Genomic DNA, 15,909 nt, shown 5'->3' on the forward strand with positions numbered 1-15,909 from the left:
CGACAAGTGTCTGTTGATGACTATCTGGCAATTTGGAAAAGCAAAATTTAATGATTTTTCCGTTGCTATATGGACTATCTAAAAACTGATTCTTCTTGAGTAAATCATCAAAAAATTTGGTTGCATTCCTATGCCCGGACACTTCCAGTTCAGGACAAAATATTATTTCCTCTTTAATCCTGTCTTGCGTTTCCTTTGACCAGTAGGTCCGCAAGAATGCACCAACGAATTCCTGATAAGTCCGACACGTCGCTGCCACACCCCGCATCTTTTCCGCGGCTTGGCCTTCGATGTGTCCACACATGAATTCTAATTTTGCCTGGGTTGGCCATGGCGACGGTAATGAATTTGTAAACTGCATCACCCAGCTCTTGGGATGCATCGACCCTCCATTTTCTTTGAACTTCTGGAATTTTAGTATCGACAGGAAGTGATTGTGATCAAAATCCTGTCTGATCCTCGCACTGGTGTTGTCACTCGTTTCCGATACTTGCACGTCTGCTGAGTGTCCTGATCTATCTTGCTGATAACTAGTATCACAGTGGAAGTGGCACTCCGAATTCACTCTCCTAAGTGGGCTACAATTATTGGAGCTATTACTCGCTGTTTCTGCGTGTGCATTGTTAGTTCCGCACTCTGTCACTGGGCTAGAGCACGGCGGGCTTTTCCTCAGAGACACAATTCTGTGTACTCCATCATTGGTATCTGAACGCGCAGTGCTCGTGTGCCCGTTTCGCTCTAGTTTTGCTATCCGACTTTCTACTTCTTTCATTCGTTTCGTGATGTTCGTAACCGCAATATTACCTTCGGTTTTTAAGAACGCTAGGGATTTTGAGTGGGCTTGTGTCGCACGTCGCAAGCGAACTGCAAGCTGAGAAGTTACTTTTGCGATTTTCATTGCCCCTGTTGCTGCCGTTTTGGCTAGGCCTGCTACTTTTTGTTCTACCATTGACATTTGTTTTGCTTCTCCACATCCTTTCTTTATTGTTAGTAATTCCCCACGAATTTCCCCTATATGCGAAATTATTGCCTCAGTGTCCTTCTAACGCTGTTCGTCAGCGTCTTCCTTCTCCTTCTTACGTTGTTTCTCAGATTCTTCCTTCTCCTTCTTACGCTGTTTCTCATCTTCTTCCTTCTCCTTCTTACGTTGTTTCTCAGCTTCTTCCTTCTCCTTACTACGCTGTTTCTCATCTTCTTCCTTCTCCTTCTTGCATCGTTCGTCAGCTTCTTCTTTCATTGATCGTAGGAAGCTCAGTATTGGCTTTATGTCATCTTTTTGATCCTCGTCACACATGGGCGATGTAACTCTGGACACCTGGGCGCTAGAGCTCTGACGTAACCGAGCTGGCCTCTGTCTGCTCTCGTTCGTTTGACTATAAACTTCTGCTACCGTCTCGACCTGTGTGCCTGTCTCTGTTTCATCCTCTACCTCACTATCATAATCACGGCCGCGACGTTGCTCTCAGATCGCGTCCAAATCACCTTCCTCATCAATGACCCTGACATCCTGTCCTGCTAAAAATGTGCCCATCTCATCTCTGAACCTATCCCCGTCAGTAACCTGCCCCTTATCCATTATGCTATCCTCTTTTGTTTTAGCTTCCCTCGCTAATAGTCGTGCCTTGCTTCTCGTGATCATTCATGAAAAACAAATTTATCTAAAATGCACGATAAAAATAATCTACTCTCAACATTTTTACACATACACGTAAATTTCAACAACGCCGTTCCAACGCTGTAATTACATGCACAATTTGTTGTGGTACAGAAACCACACGCAAACCCGACAAAGTGTGATGTGGTACAGACACCACATCAAAGAAACACAAAAAAACAATGAACAAACAAACAATATATACACTGAAAACAAAAACTGTAATAATGCGCCGCTACTTAAAATTAATCGCGGAACTACAAGAAAAAGAACTTTGGTATTAATTATTAAAAAAAATAGAGAAAAAAAACTTGAATGTTCCTACTACTTAGAATACTGTTTGCTTATCAGTGATTCACAAGAAAGATCCGAGGCTAAGGGTCGCCATTTCATGCGAGGTGCCAGGGCTAGGAGTGTGTTTAACACTAAAGTCTTCTAGAATCTTCATATGAAAATGATGCTCTAAGCCCCCCTTTTCTAACTCCGACTTTTGCTGTTGCACAAGGATTAAGAAGAAACGCGAACTGACTGTAATCGACCCTGCAAGTGGAGTAGAAAAGAGTTTGGCACTTGCAATAATTTAACTTGATAAAGGAAAGTTTCATGGACGTAGTGAGAAATGAAAGGGTTGCTTTACCGATCCACAGAATGAAAGTTCTGTCCAAAATAACAATTTGATTTCATATGACTAAACTCAGAAAATAAAGAAAACACATGAAACATTTACAATACGTCAAATTGAATACTCAAATAAATACTGTGAACGTGAAGTTGTCCATAAACTAGCTAGTGACGTTTATGACCAAGTGGTATGTGGAGCCAATTCCTTGCAACTCAAATCTTAAGAGAAACACCCAGCCAACCCAACATTAATTGCTGCTACTGTAGTGAGAACGCAGGCAATGAACATCCAAGACAGAACCACGTAAGAAAAACGGGAACAGGCGCGCTCTGCTGAGCTCTGATTATCACAGAGCAAATTCTCTAATCTGCCAGTGCTGCGGACATACGTTACCAAGCTGTCTTCTTAATTGCAAGGACACGATATGGCGTACGGGAAGCAATGGCTGGTTGCTTCGATGTCCCGTTATGGTGATGATAATGTCACGAGTACAGCCCAAAACAAATTATCGTGGTCTGGTTGTTCCAGACGAAAGACTTCCTATCAATACAAATGCGCCTCTGAGGGAGACGAAGAAGGCTCGTCACACAATCACTGATGGTACAGTGATTGGTTTTAACAAGCGAAGTCACACAGTAACTTCGATACAGCCAACTTTAGCCCAAACTGTTCAAGACGGACAACATAGGCCACTTGTACGCAGAACGCTCAATTGCCAACTGTACTCAGAAAGTTACATTGAAGTCGAAACTTCAGCAACTTCGTCAAACAGTTATGATTAAATGAAAGTATATTAGACAGCCAACGGAAGGCAGGCTGTCCAGAGCAGCGAGAGCTCAGTCTTGTAACCTATCGAAAGGCGAGAGCCGACTCCTGAAGAGCACCCGTACAAACCGAACACAGAACATTCTCGCCCCCACGACAGTGGCCGTGGTTAAACGCTCCAATCAGCAACTAGAAAACCGGCGGAAAATTCCACTCTATTGCCAAAGCACTACCATTCCACCAATGGAGATTATTGGCGCCAATTTCTGCGCCGTTTTTGTGACGTCACAGAGCTATGCCCTGAGCAAGCCAATCACAGTTACGATTTTGCAGAAAACGCGGGAATTTGCCCGCCTAGACCGCCTGGGAACACAAGTCATTCCCACGCCTCGCTAGTAGCCCGCCAGAAAGTGTTTCCACTAAGTTTCTGCGAAGTAACGGAATCTCTAGCCCAGCTGCTCCTTCAGGCCCCTGCGGGCGTGTCGCCGACGCTCTTATGACAATGTCGGCATCTGGAAAGCACCCACTCGACTCCCTCACGCCTGTCGGCTTAACCCTCTCAAGCTCAGCAGAACTCGCCTGTGACTGGACCACCCGGGTGACGAGAGACGCTGCGTGGGAAGTCCACGTGTGAAGGAATAGCAACTTTTCACCGCATGCAATTAGTGAGGAAAATCGAATTACTCAGAGTAAGATAGAAATATTAGAGGGGGCTCCTGCCACCTCTCATAGATACATCCTTTAGGAACAATATTTTCATTTCTCCACATAATTTCCATCCCTCTCAACTGACTTACATCATCTTGGAACCAGCGCCTATATACCCACACGGTAAAATTCTGGACCAATCTGTTGGAGCCACTGTTTGGCAGCGTGCACAAGGGAGACATCATCGTCAAACCTTGTTACACGAAGAGAGCCTTTCAGTTTCCCGAAGAGATGATAGTCACATGGAGCCAGATCAGGACTGTAAGGCGAGTGTTTCAGTGTTCTCCATCCGAGTTTTGTGATCGCTTCCATGATTTTTTGACTGACATGTGGCAGTCCATTGTCGTGCAACAGCAAAACATCCTGCTTTTGCCGATGTGGTCGAACACGACTCAGTCGAGCTTGAAGTTTCTTCAGTGTTCCTATCTGTTCAAATCGCTCTGAGCACTATGGGACGTAACTTCTGAGGTCATCAGTCCGCTAGAACTTAGAAGTACTTAAACCTAACTAACCTAAGGACATCACGCACATCCTTGCCCGAGGCAGGATTCGAACCTGCGACCGTAGCGATCGCCCGGTTCCAGAATGAAGCGCCTAGAACCTCTCGGCCACAATGGCCGGCGGGAATCGAAAAACACCGTAGCCATAACTTTTCCAACAGAGGGTGTGGTTTTGAATTTTTTTTCTTGGGTGAATTTGCATGATGCCACTCCATTGATTGCGTCTTCGTCTCTGGTGAAAAATGATGGTGCCATGTTTCATCACCTTTCATAATTCTCTCAAGAAATTCATCTTCACCATCCTCGTACTGTTCCAAAAGTTCGCTGCATACTGTTTTTCTTGTTTCTTTGTGAGCCACTGTCAACATCCAGGGAACCCACCTGGCACAAACCTTTTTAACGCCAACACTTTCAGTATTCTGCAAACACTTCCTTCCCCTGTCCCTATGCAGCGTGACAATTCGTTCACTGTGATGCATCTGTCAACAGTCACCAATTCGTTAACTCCCTGCACATTGTCTGGACTGTGTGCAGTACGAGGCCTGCCGCTGCGAGGACAGTCCTCAATATTGCCGAGCCCGCTTTCATCACGTAACCTGCTTGCCTACTGACTAACTGTACTGCGATCGACAGCAGCATCTCCATACACCTTTTTCAACCTCTTGTGGATGTTTCCAACTGTCTCGTTTCCACAGCACAGGAATTCTATGACAGCACGTGGCTTCTGACGAACGTCAAGTGTAGCAGCCATCTTGAAGATATGCTGTGACGGCACCACTCACGGGAAAAGGTTGAACTAAGTTTAAAAACAAGCGGGAGGGATGTATCTACACACTGTAATAGTTTCACACATGCAGAATGAAAACTGCATTTTTACAAAAATAGTGTGCATTTCTTTTGGAGTGACCCTCGTATAAGAGAACGATCAAAAAGTTTTCTTTAGAACGACATATAGTCTAGAATTAGTATGAGGATCAGGCAAAATCACCGTGGGCATTGCGGCAATCGTCCCACCGACGCACCAGTCTGAAGACACTCGTCTGTTTACACCGAGTCCTGCCGCCCATCCTCGTTCGACAGGTATCGTCAACCCTTCGACGCCTGTTTGAAGGGACCGAAGGCGTGATAACCGCATGAAGAGGGAGACATCAGGACTATGAGGCGGGTGTTTGGTTCTCCCACTTGCGATGGCAACATTTGCGGCGTGGGGACGTGCGTTATCGTGAAGCAGCGCCACCCTAGTAGTTTGGACAGACATGCTGCCCCATGACACATTCTTCATTGTCCGATGGATATCAGCCGGTGTTAGCCCTTCGGCAGCCAAGAAAATAATAACCGGACGCAGCCATGTTTGGACGCAGTTGGTAAAAACATCGCCATGGTTCACGTTTCCGCATTCACCGCACGCACTTCGGAAACACACGAATGCCACACTAATTCCTTGTCCACATGTCGGTGCTTACATACCCGCACCGGTGTCGCGCCACGTTGGATATATCCTGCAGGAAAGCCCTTATACGGGATCTGTTTGATCGCCTCTTGTATCTGTGGTGTGTCAACACAATTTCAATAGCCAAGACGAAAACTCACAACATGGAAAACGCACAAACACCTATGGGGAGAATTGCAAATAGATCTCACAGCGATAACAAAGAAAACTAGTAGATCAATTCCGAACGTGAGGACACGCAAAGGATTCTTCACGGCCAGTCATCTTTTACGACAAATAAAAATTAGGCCAGTCCCAAGAAACAGAAGGACAATACAGAACAAAATTATAAGATCGGACCTGGAATACCTGGAGACGGACATAGACAATACGAGGTGTGGCTAGAAAAAAACCGGACTAGTACTGGTGAAACAATAAAACGAATGCAATAAGGCTGAAAGTCGCGTGGCCTGTCACGTGACTCTCGCTCCGCCTACTGCTCGAGTTTCATCTGCCTCCTGCACTCAGTCTGCCCGTGGCGTCTGTTTTAAGTAGTTGACGTTTTGTCTGTGCGTCGGAAAATGTTGAGTGTACAGAAAGAACAGCGTGTTAACATCAAATTTTGTTTCAAACTAGGAAAATCTGCAAGTGAAACGTTTGTAATGTTACAACAAGTGTACGGCGATGATTGTTTATCGAGAACACAAGTGTTTGAGTGGTTTAAACGATTTAAAGATGGCCGCGAAGACACCAGTGATGACACTCGCACTGGCAGACCATTGTCAGCAAAAACTGATGCAAACATTGAAAAAATCGGTAAACTTGTTCGACACTTTCCTTGTCAACTCCTGTTAACTCGGACACTTCTCTGATTGTTAAACGGCGATCTTGTCGAACAAGTTTACCGATTTTTTCAATGTCTGCATCAGTTTTTGCTGACAATGTTCTGCCAGTGCGAGTGTCATCACTGGTGTCTTCGCGGCCATCTTTAAATCGTTTAAACCACTCAAACACTTGTGTTCGCGATAAACAATCATCGCCGTACACTTGTTGTAACATTACAAACGTTTCACTTGCAGATTTTCCTAGTTTGAAACAACATTTGATGTTAACACGCTGTTCTTTCTGTACACTCAACATTTTTCGACGCACAGACAAAACGTCAACTACTTAAAACAGACGCCACGGGCAGACTGAGTGCAGGAGGCAGATGAAACTCGAGCAGTAGGCGGAGCGAGAGTCACGTGACAGGCCACGCGACTTTCAGCCTTATTGCATTCGTTTTATTGTTTCACCAGTACTAGTCCGGTTTTTTTCTAGCCACATCTCGTATTATTGAAGAAATTAATCAAATTACAACAGAAAATATGACAGACCTCGCGAAGACAACTCAGAGGGTAAAGCTGTGGAGTCAACCACCATGGAAACGTAAACATAGATGTTGGAACGGACAGGGTGGTACAGCGCAGTACTCGTTCGGTAGAGTATAGCACTGCACCGGGACGGGGTTTCGGTGGGATGGCACACCGCAATAGCAGGATGGACTAGTATCCGAACGTGATAACGGTACTGTGCGGCGCGGGATAGGGTGGTACTTGTCAGGGCAGTCGCCTTCCCTCCCACGGACACCTTGCGCACAAAATAGCGCAACTGAGCTAGGATCTATGCAGAGTGTACGACCGTAAATCACGTGACCGGAAGTGCCGCTATCGTGGATATTTAGAGTATAAAAGGATGCATGACAGCCGCAACCGATCAGTCTTCGTGGTAGTTGAAACTGTCAACACGGATTCCTCTAAAGCCCTTAACATGCCTCAGCTATTATGGAGGAATACGATACCAACCGACGAACGCCTTGGTTTATGGTTACTACTGGAGAACCTGGACAATCTTGTTTCTAACATTGGCAACATAAATTACACCGAAAATGGTACGCTTCTTAGCAAGACGAATTTAAATGTGCTTACTCCTATTACAGAGCCGTTTTGCGATAACGTTATGGTAGTTAAAATCTGTGATCAAGGGGACTGTCAGGAGCAGTTAGAGAAGGGGCGATCTGTAATGTTAAAGAAGGAGATGTGTGGCTCAGTTAACTATTACCTACGTAGTAAATTCTCCAAGTTCGTCACTGCAAGACATGGCGTCAAGGCGAAGCTACCATTTCTCCTACATGGAAGCGGCAGTGTTACAGCAAGAGGAAAATCGGCAAGGAAGCTCTGGAACCCATTTCGAAGAAATATAAAAGTCCTGTGGCTATACCACATAACGTGGAATTAGCCGACGTTAAATTGGATGTTCTAATGGAAGAGTTGCCTGGAATATTGCAGCAGCTACTTGTAGACGATTCTTACCTTTTGGATTTAGACATAACGCAAGACTTTGCCGGAATTTTTAATATAGTGGAGATGTTCGACTACCTAATATCGCCCCACGACTTCTGCCTCGAAGGAGACCATCAGGGGACCAGCAGTGTGATTGTGGACAATGACAAGACAGCTGGAATAGAGTAAAGGTATATAACAAATTTATATGTCAAATCACAAGTCCAGGAGTGAACAAAGTTATCGGTAACCAACTTATAGACTTTATAAAGTGTCCAGACACGCGACTACGGTAAACTTGTACGTCTTCTTTGGCTAAGGAGCATGGCATTACCAGGCTGGAGGCTACTATATACAACTACAGAGCTGTTTACGTGTATTAGACACTAACAGGCAGTATTTACAATGTGCTCCACTTTACTCTGTGCCAATTGCGTCTATGTGGTGTCGGCTAACTAATAATTTACAGAACAGTCGGTGTGTGGTGTTTAACAACTTTCTGCAATTTGTCTACTGGGGTAATAAGAACACTCGAAAACTGACTGGTGTGCAAGTAAGTCTGCCAGACTCCCAGGACCGAGAAAAGCTTATAAGTTACTCTCTGGTTGCATACAGTTTTAATTATCTACCTGTAAACTACGTAGAGGTTCTTAACAGAGACTCCAACATAGACAATATTAGTATTACGCAGAAGTGTTATGTTGAAGCAGGAGAAACTTATCTTCCTCAATATAGAACAGTGTTCTCCACAATACCGTATGATATAGATAATGCCGAACTGGGGCTGGTTCCTACAAATAAGGTTATACCCCAGGTCTTAAGAAAAACAGTAAATGTATCATACAGACTTAAACTATTCCCCATTAAAGAAATTACTCCTTTAAGTGCAGTTAATGTTTTATGTGCACGAAAAAGGAATCTGGAAATGGATGACATCGAACTAAAGAAAAGAAAACTAGAGTTACAGTGAAGACAGCTGCCATAAAGGAAGAATATAAGTTGCAAATGGAAAAGGAGGAGACTATTGCGGATGTGCAGGCCAGGTTTACGTAATGGAAAAATCTCTCTACGAAGGGGAATACAAAATATTGGCATTTACAGTAAACAGCCATGGACACTGGTCACGTGTTTGAGTACTGGCCGAAATCAGTGGAGTCGAGAACGTTTATTATATCAAGGGATACACGAAATATGTGTTTATTAAGCTCTGTTCCCATTTGGATCGGCTTCAAAAGCATGGTTATATCTAAGTGTGGCGAACTGGATGTTGTCCACCTAGCAACAGAACAGCCATTTGCCGAGTTTAAAACTGATGGAATAACTACATTTAATGGGCACTCGTCTGCAAAAGTTGTAAACTAAAAGTTGTACACAGAAATGCCGCAAGAATGTGGAGCTGAAGAGTTGCCGACATACACACAGGAAGAAGTGGAACGCTTTAACTGTAGTGTTGTGGAGGAGATACGAGGAAAAATTAAAATCCCCGAATGCTCTCGCCTAGAAGAGCTGCAGGAAGGAACAGAGTTAATAGTTAAAGCCACATAACAAGTGTTTTACAGGAAGAAAATTAGATATGTATTAGACTTCGAGTATATACCCTCTCTGTATTTGTCAAATTACTGGTTGGAGGAAGAAATAGATGATTCAGATGTGGATTTAAGTTATAAGTTAAAAATTAAATTGGACATTATAAGAACTACACCTAAGAAAAATAAAGAAAGAGTTGTTTTCTGTGTGTAGATGTATATGCAAAGTTAATAAATATTTTGTACGAGAATTTAGACCTGTCTTATTTGCTAATCTAGCTAAAATTCTAAGACATTTCCCATATACAACGATCTATGTGCCTGTATTTCGGATGTGGAACTGAGCGGTTGGATGACCTTGAAAAGTAGTTGAAACTAGGTAGTTGAAAGCGTAGCGAACCCCTTTTCGTACCTATATGAGATCGCACCAGCATCCACGATGTCTGGGTCCCAACTGAATTAGTTCAATCGCCGCTCCTTGCCGATTTTCCTCTTGCTGTAACACTGCCACTTCCATGTAGGAGAAATGGTAGCTTCGCCTTGACGCCATGTCTTGCAGTGACGAACTTGGAGAATTTACCATTTTCGGTGTAATTTATGTTGCCAATGTTAGAAACAAGATTGTCCAGGTTCTCCAGTAGTAACCATAAACCAAGGCGTTCGTCGGTTGGTATCGTATTCCTCCGTAATAGCTGAGGCCTATTAAGGGCTTTAGAGGAATCCGTGTTGACAGTTTCAACTACCACGAAGACTGATCGGTTGCGGCTATCATGCATCCTTTTATACTCTAAATAACCACGATAGCGGTCACGTGATTTCCGGTCGTACACACTGCATAGATCCTAGCTCTGTTGCGCTATTTTGTGCGCAAGGTGTCCGTGGGAGGGAAGGCGACTGCCCTAACAACTACCACCCTATATCCCGCGCCGCACAGTACCACTATCACGTTCGGACACTAGTCCATCCTGCTATTGCGGTGTGCCATCCCACCGAAACCCCGTCCCGGTACAGTGCTATACTCCACCGTACGAATACTGTGCTGTACCACCCTGTCCGAAACCGAATGCGCTTTCAGCACCATACTCGACTGCATCGATATTGCGCAGTACTGTGGCGTCCAAAAACGAGTCCATTTACTCGCGGCTAGGCAGTCACGCTATTATTGAATATGCAAATAACATGGTTATCAGAGATAGAGAAAACAGTTTTAAGCATAAATGGGTAGAGCAGATTGGTAAATAACACAATGTGGTAGCCTGAACTTGTATCGTCAGCATGTTAAATAAAATTTATAAAACACGATTCAAGCACCGTCTTCACAGTTTTAATTCCGCAAGTACCTCGTCTCCTACCTTCCAAACTTCACAGAAGCACTTGCCCGCGAAAGGCAAAGGTCCTGAGTTCGAGTCTCGGTCCGGCACACAGTTTTAATCTGCCAGGAAGTTTCATTTCAGCGCACACTCCGCTGTAGAGTGAACATTTCCTTCTAGAAACAACCCCCAGGCTGTGGCTAAGCCATGTCTCCGCAATATCGTTTCTTCCAGGAGTGCTAGTTCTGCAGGTTAGCAGGAGAGTTCTGTGAAGTTTGGAAGTTAGGAGACGTGGTACTGGCGGAATTAAAGCTGTGAGGAGGCGGCGTGAGTCGTGCTTGGGTAGCTCAGTTGGTAGAGCACTTGCCCGCCAAAGGCAAAGGTTCCGAGTTCGAGTCTCGGTCCGGCACACAGTTTTAATCTGCCAGGAAGTTTCATTTCAGCGCACACTCCGCTGTAGAGTCAAAATTCCATTCTATTAATATTTGTAAAGGTGGAACAGGATAAATATAAACCGGGAACTTCTTACTGTATGACACATTGTATCATATGATTCAAAGGAATGTTTTATTTTTCTGCATTACGAAAAAATGGCTCTGAGCACTATGGGACTTAACTGCTGAGGTAATCAGTCCCCTAGAACTTAGAACTAATTAAACCTAACTAACCTAAGGACATCACACACATCCATGACCGAGGCAGGATTCGAACCTGCGACCGTAGCGGTCGCGCGGTTCCAGACTGTAGCGCCCAGAACCGCTCGGCCACTCTGGCCGGCATTACGAAAAAACTGGTGATGTGTCCAGAAAGATAATTACAATATGCACCCACAAATTGCCACAAAGAAGTGACAGGAGAATCTATACAGACGCTCAACGTGTTTCAGTAGCAGATGCTACAAGTAAAGCGTTGTACAGCTAGGAGCGCTTGGCTGTTAAAATTCCGAGAGCGTCCTTTCCGGGAAGTCAGGCGACATTACTTCCTCTCTCTCTCTCTCTCTCTCTGTCTCTCTCTCTCACACACTCACTCTCACACACACTCACACACACACACACACACACACACACACACACACACATTTCCCAAAATCACAGAGACGGGAAAATCAGAAAGATGAGAGCTCATACTGGGAACTTAATCTACATCCATTTTCTGCAAATCAGTGTGAAGTATATGGCAGAGGGTACTTCGTATGACATCAGCTATTTTCCCATTGCATTTATGTACGGAGAGGGGAAGAATGATTGCTTAAAAGCCTCTGTGCTCGCCGTATTTAGTCTAATCTTGTCCTTGCGATTTTTGTGGGATTGTAGTATATTTCTAGCTTCTTCACTTGATGCTGGTTCTTGAAACTTACAAGCTAGTTCTGAGAGGATACTTCACGCCTGTGTTCAAAAGTCTGCCAGTTGGGTTCTTTGACGTTTCCCATGACGCTCTCCCCTGAGTCAAACAAACCCGAGCCCATCTGTGCTGCGCTTCTACGAATCCGTTCCGTATCCCTAGCTAGTCCTATTTTGTACGCGTGCCGCACACTGGAGCAATACTGTATGACGAGGTTTTTTTGTATGCACTTTCCTTTGTAAACTGTTTGCATATATCCAGCATTCCACGAATGAACTGCAGTCTGCAACATATTCTACCTACGACTGATGATATGCAATCGTTTCACTTCATGTCCCTGCAAATGTTTGTACGAGATGACTGTTACCATCTGTGACTCAATGTTACTGTAGTGATAGGATACTACGCTTCTTTCAGTTTCTTAAGTGCAAAATGTTACATTTTTGACCATTTACAGCAAGTTGCCGATCTTTGTACCATTTGTAAGTCTTGAAACGTCCCTTTAGAAAAATTTCTGAATTACTGTGCTGATAAACCTCTTACATTATTTGCTTTTCAAGCAGCTGAGCAAAACTGAACGTACTCAAACATGCACTAAAGTGACACACAATATTTTTAGCGCAACGCAATGTGACTTTCAAACATCCCTACAAAAGAATGGCCCTGACTAACATTAACCTATACCTTTCACAAATCACTTACCTCACAAAAATCTTCGTTACTCGAACTACTGCAATACAGCGAGCGCCACTACTGCCAGTTAAATAAAAGATTCAAACTACTGAAGGCACTAACTACTGATAGGCATAGTTAGCAAATGAAAGATTTTGATAGAGAACAAACAATGTATTTACCTCAATAGTGTTCAATAGTCATAATGTATATAGCAGTTCATGATATCCAGTATTACAAATTTCATTTCAAAACTCCGCCATCTCTCTCCCCACATCCACCACTGCTGGCGGCTCACCTCCAACTGCGCAACGCTTCGCGCTGTTAACAGCCAACTGCCCAACAGTACAATGGCAGACAACAATGCAAACTAGCCACAGACTGCACACAGCACAGCCAGTGATTTTCATACAGAGCGCTACGTAACGTTGCCAATAAGAAAACATAAACAGCCTACTGACATAGCCCCCATGCTCCCCACAAAAAATTTTACAAATTGTTTTGGGCAGTGGCCAATACAGATTTGAAAAAATTTTTTCATAATTACAATAACGAAGAAATCAAGTACACACACTTATTGATACAATGTTGGTCAAAAGCTAAAATTTTCTCACAGGCCATAAAGACAGTCCTGATCATTCATCACAGTAAAATTGCATTGTTGTTTTTTTTCAAAGTCTGAGCAGTAAAAGAAAATGCACACGGAAGTAGTGCATTTTGTAACGTCTAGTAATAAACAAAGACAATATATTGTGTAATAATGAGAATATTAGATGTGTCATATTGTGTCATTGTGTAAAATTATGTATTTTTTCCTTATTATTTATTTCTGAGAACGTCTGCGTCGGCGAGTAATAAGACCGACACAGAAGATAAATGTTGTACAGAGATCACAAAATGAATTAGTATATAATGCATGATGTAAAGTAAAGTCTTTGTCTTCGTAATCTGGAAGCTGTGAGAGAAAGATCTCCTGTTGTTGTCGTAGAGAGCGAGAAGGTAGCATTCTTTTGTCGAGATTGGGAATTGTACGCCATTACGTGTGCATTTACACAGGTCTGTAATTGTTGGGATATTTAAATGTTTCAATAGAGTTGTTTAAATGAAAACGTGTATTATTTAATTGTTAAAGCTTGCTTGCCTATTATCCCATCATGTTAAGATATTTTTCAGTTATATAAAAAAAAAATTATTATCTGTGGAGCTGAGCTGTGTGGAGAAAGAAGAGCCGCTGCCGCGGCGTATTTAAACGACTTACAATATCGTCGAGTATACCGCAAGGAAGCGGTAAAATAATAGTAGAATAATATTATTTCTTTTAGCTCCCAGACTGGCAGTGAAGATCAGCAGATTTTATGATGTGTTGCAGGTTGACGCGGGCTGCTGATAGGATATAAATTACAGTGCAAATAATTTAAGGTACTTACCGAATCTGATAGGAATCTTGCTGTGCTCCGTTCTGATCTGGCTAAATTTTATAGTGATAACGTAATTTTCTTTAATGAGAGTCTCATGTTCTTGGGCTAGTCGTGGTATGAAACAGCATTCTAGTAAGAAATAAAATCCACTGCAAACTTGTGTTTTTGAACGATTGTACGAACTGTAACATCAGTGATCATAAAACAGTAATTTCAACTTTGAATAACTATGAAGTAGGAAAGATATATTGATCCTTAGCATGGGTTGCAGTTACTAAAAATCGTTCTTTAAATTGTAGGCCAGATCCAGAACAATAAGACTTCCATAGAATCATTTTATTTTACTAAAAGGTAACGATGATAAAGAAATTAAAGGCACAGCATTGTTAAAAGAATTTCTCGTCACTCTTTCCATATATGCGTGGTTACGCTAATAATAATAATTAAAAAATAAATAAATGAACCAAAGAGACTAACAATTTATAAAAACAATTAACGAAAGAGTAGTCAGGACGGGAAACTGTCGCCCAAAAACGCGGGGCCCGAATTTGCAGTGGCCACAATTATAAAATTTTATGTATTTTTCTTTCAGTGTCTATTGTTATGTATGTATAGATATATATGTATTTAGTGTTAAATGTATGTATGTATATCATGATCTATGCTATGTATTAATGAATGTGCAAACACTCTTTCATGACAAAACGCACTACTGCAAGCGAGTCTGAGAAGACGATCCTGATAGTACTGAGAAGCTCTAACGACTACGTAATCCGGGGGGCAGCCGAACCCCGAGATAAGATAAATTAAAGGTAAGACTACAGTGTAGTTGTCCTGTTGGTAGAAGTTGAGCTCCAGTGGAGTAATCTCATATCGCTAGTGGTGTGCATATTGTACGTAGTTTGATGTTAGTATTTGTGACAGGACAAAGTGGTGGTAGATAGTAATTTTTAGTGTGCAGTGTAGTGTATATAAAGTGATGTATTTTGTGTGCAAGGGGAAAAACTGTTAGATTTTGTGTTTTAGTAAGCAATTTAGGAATATGGTTAAGTTGCGTAGTCAACGTCCAAGCAATATGGATACTGAGGAACAACAATTAGCTAGTGAAGGAAATGTGGAACCGGGTGCCTCAAGTAGTACTAGTACTCTCTTTGAGGATATAACAGGCGAAAATGGGGGGGCAGGGGCACAGGAAGTAGTGCCTCCGCCCACTAGTCATCAAGTCGATGTAGATAAAGAAATTGTACCACCACCAGAAAAGCAGGAACCAGAGAGTGGTAATCTGCCTGGTGGGTATTCAATTCAGGCTATATTAGAGCGTGTGCTAAATTACCAGGCAGAATTTGCGCAACAGCAAGCCGAGCGAGATCGCCAGCAAGCTGAGCGAGATCGCAGGCTAGAAGAGCGAGATCGCCAGCAAGCTGAGCGAGACCAGCAACTTGTGCAATCGATAGAAAGTATGAAAAAAGAGATAGCAGATATGAAAAAGAATTATGAGTCGATACCTAGGGCCGTGCAGGAGCTGACTGAACAGGTCAACAACCTGCAAGTAGCAAACACTAACATGGTAGACGAAATAGGTGTATTAGCCAACAGAGTAGAAAAGCTCGAAATAGATTCCACACAGCTTGTAGAGCAGAAGT

Source organism: Schistocerca nitens, chromosome 8 (assembly GCF_023898315.1).
Source record: "Schistocerca nitens isolate TAMUIC-IGC-003100 chromosome 8, iqSchNite1.1, whole genome shotgun sequence".
Lineage (NCBI taxonomy): Eukaryota > Metazoa > Arthropoda > Insecta > Orthoptera > Acrididae > Schistocerca > Schistocerca nitens.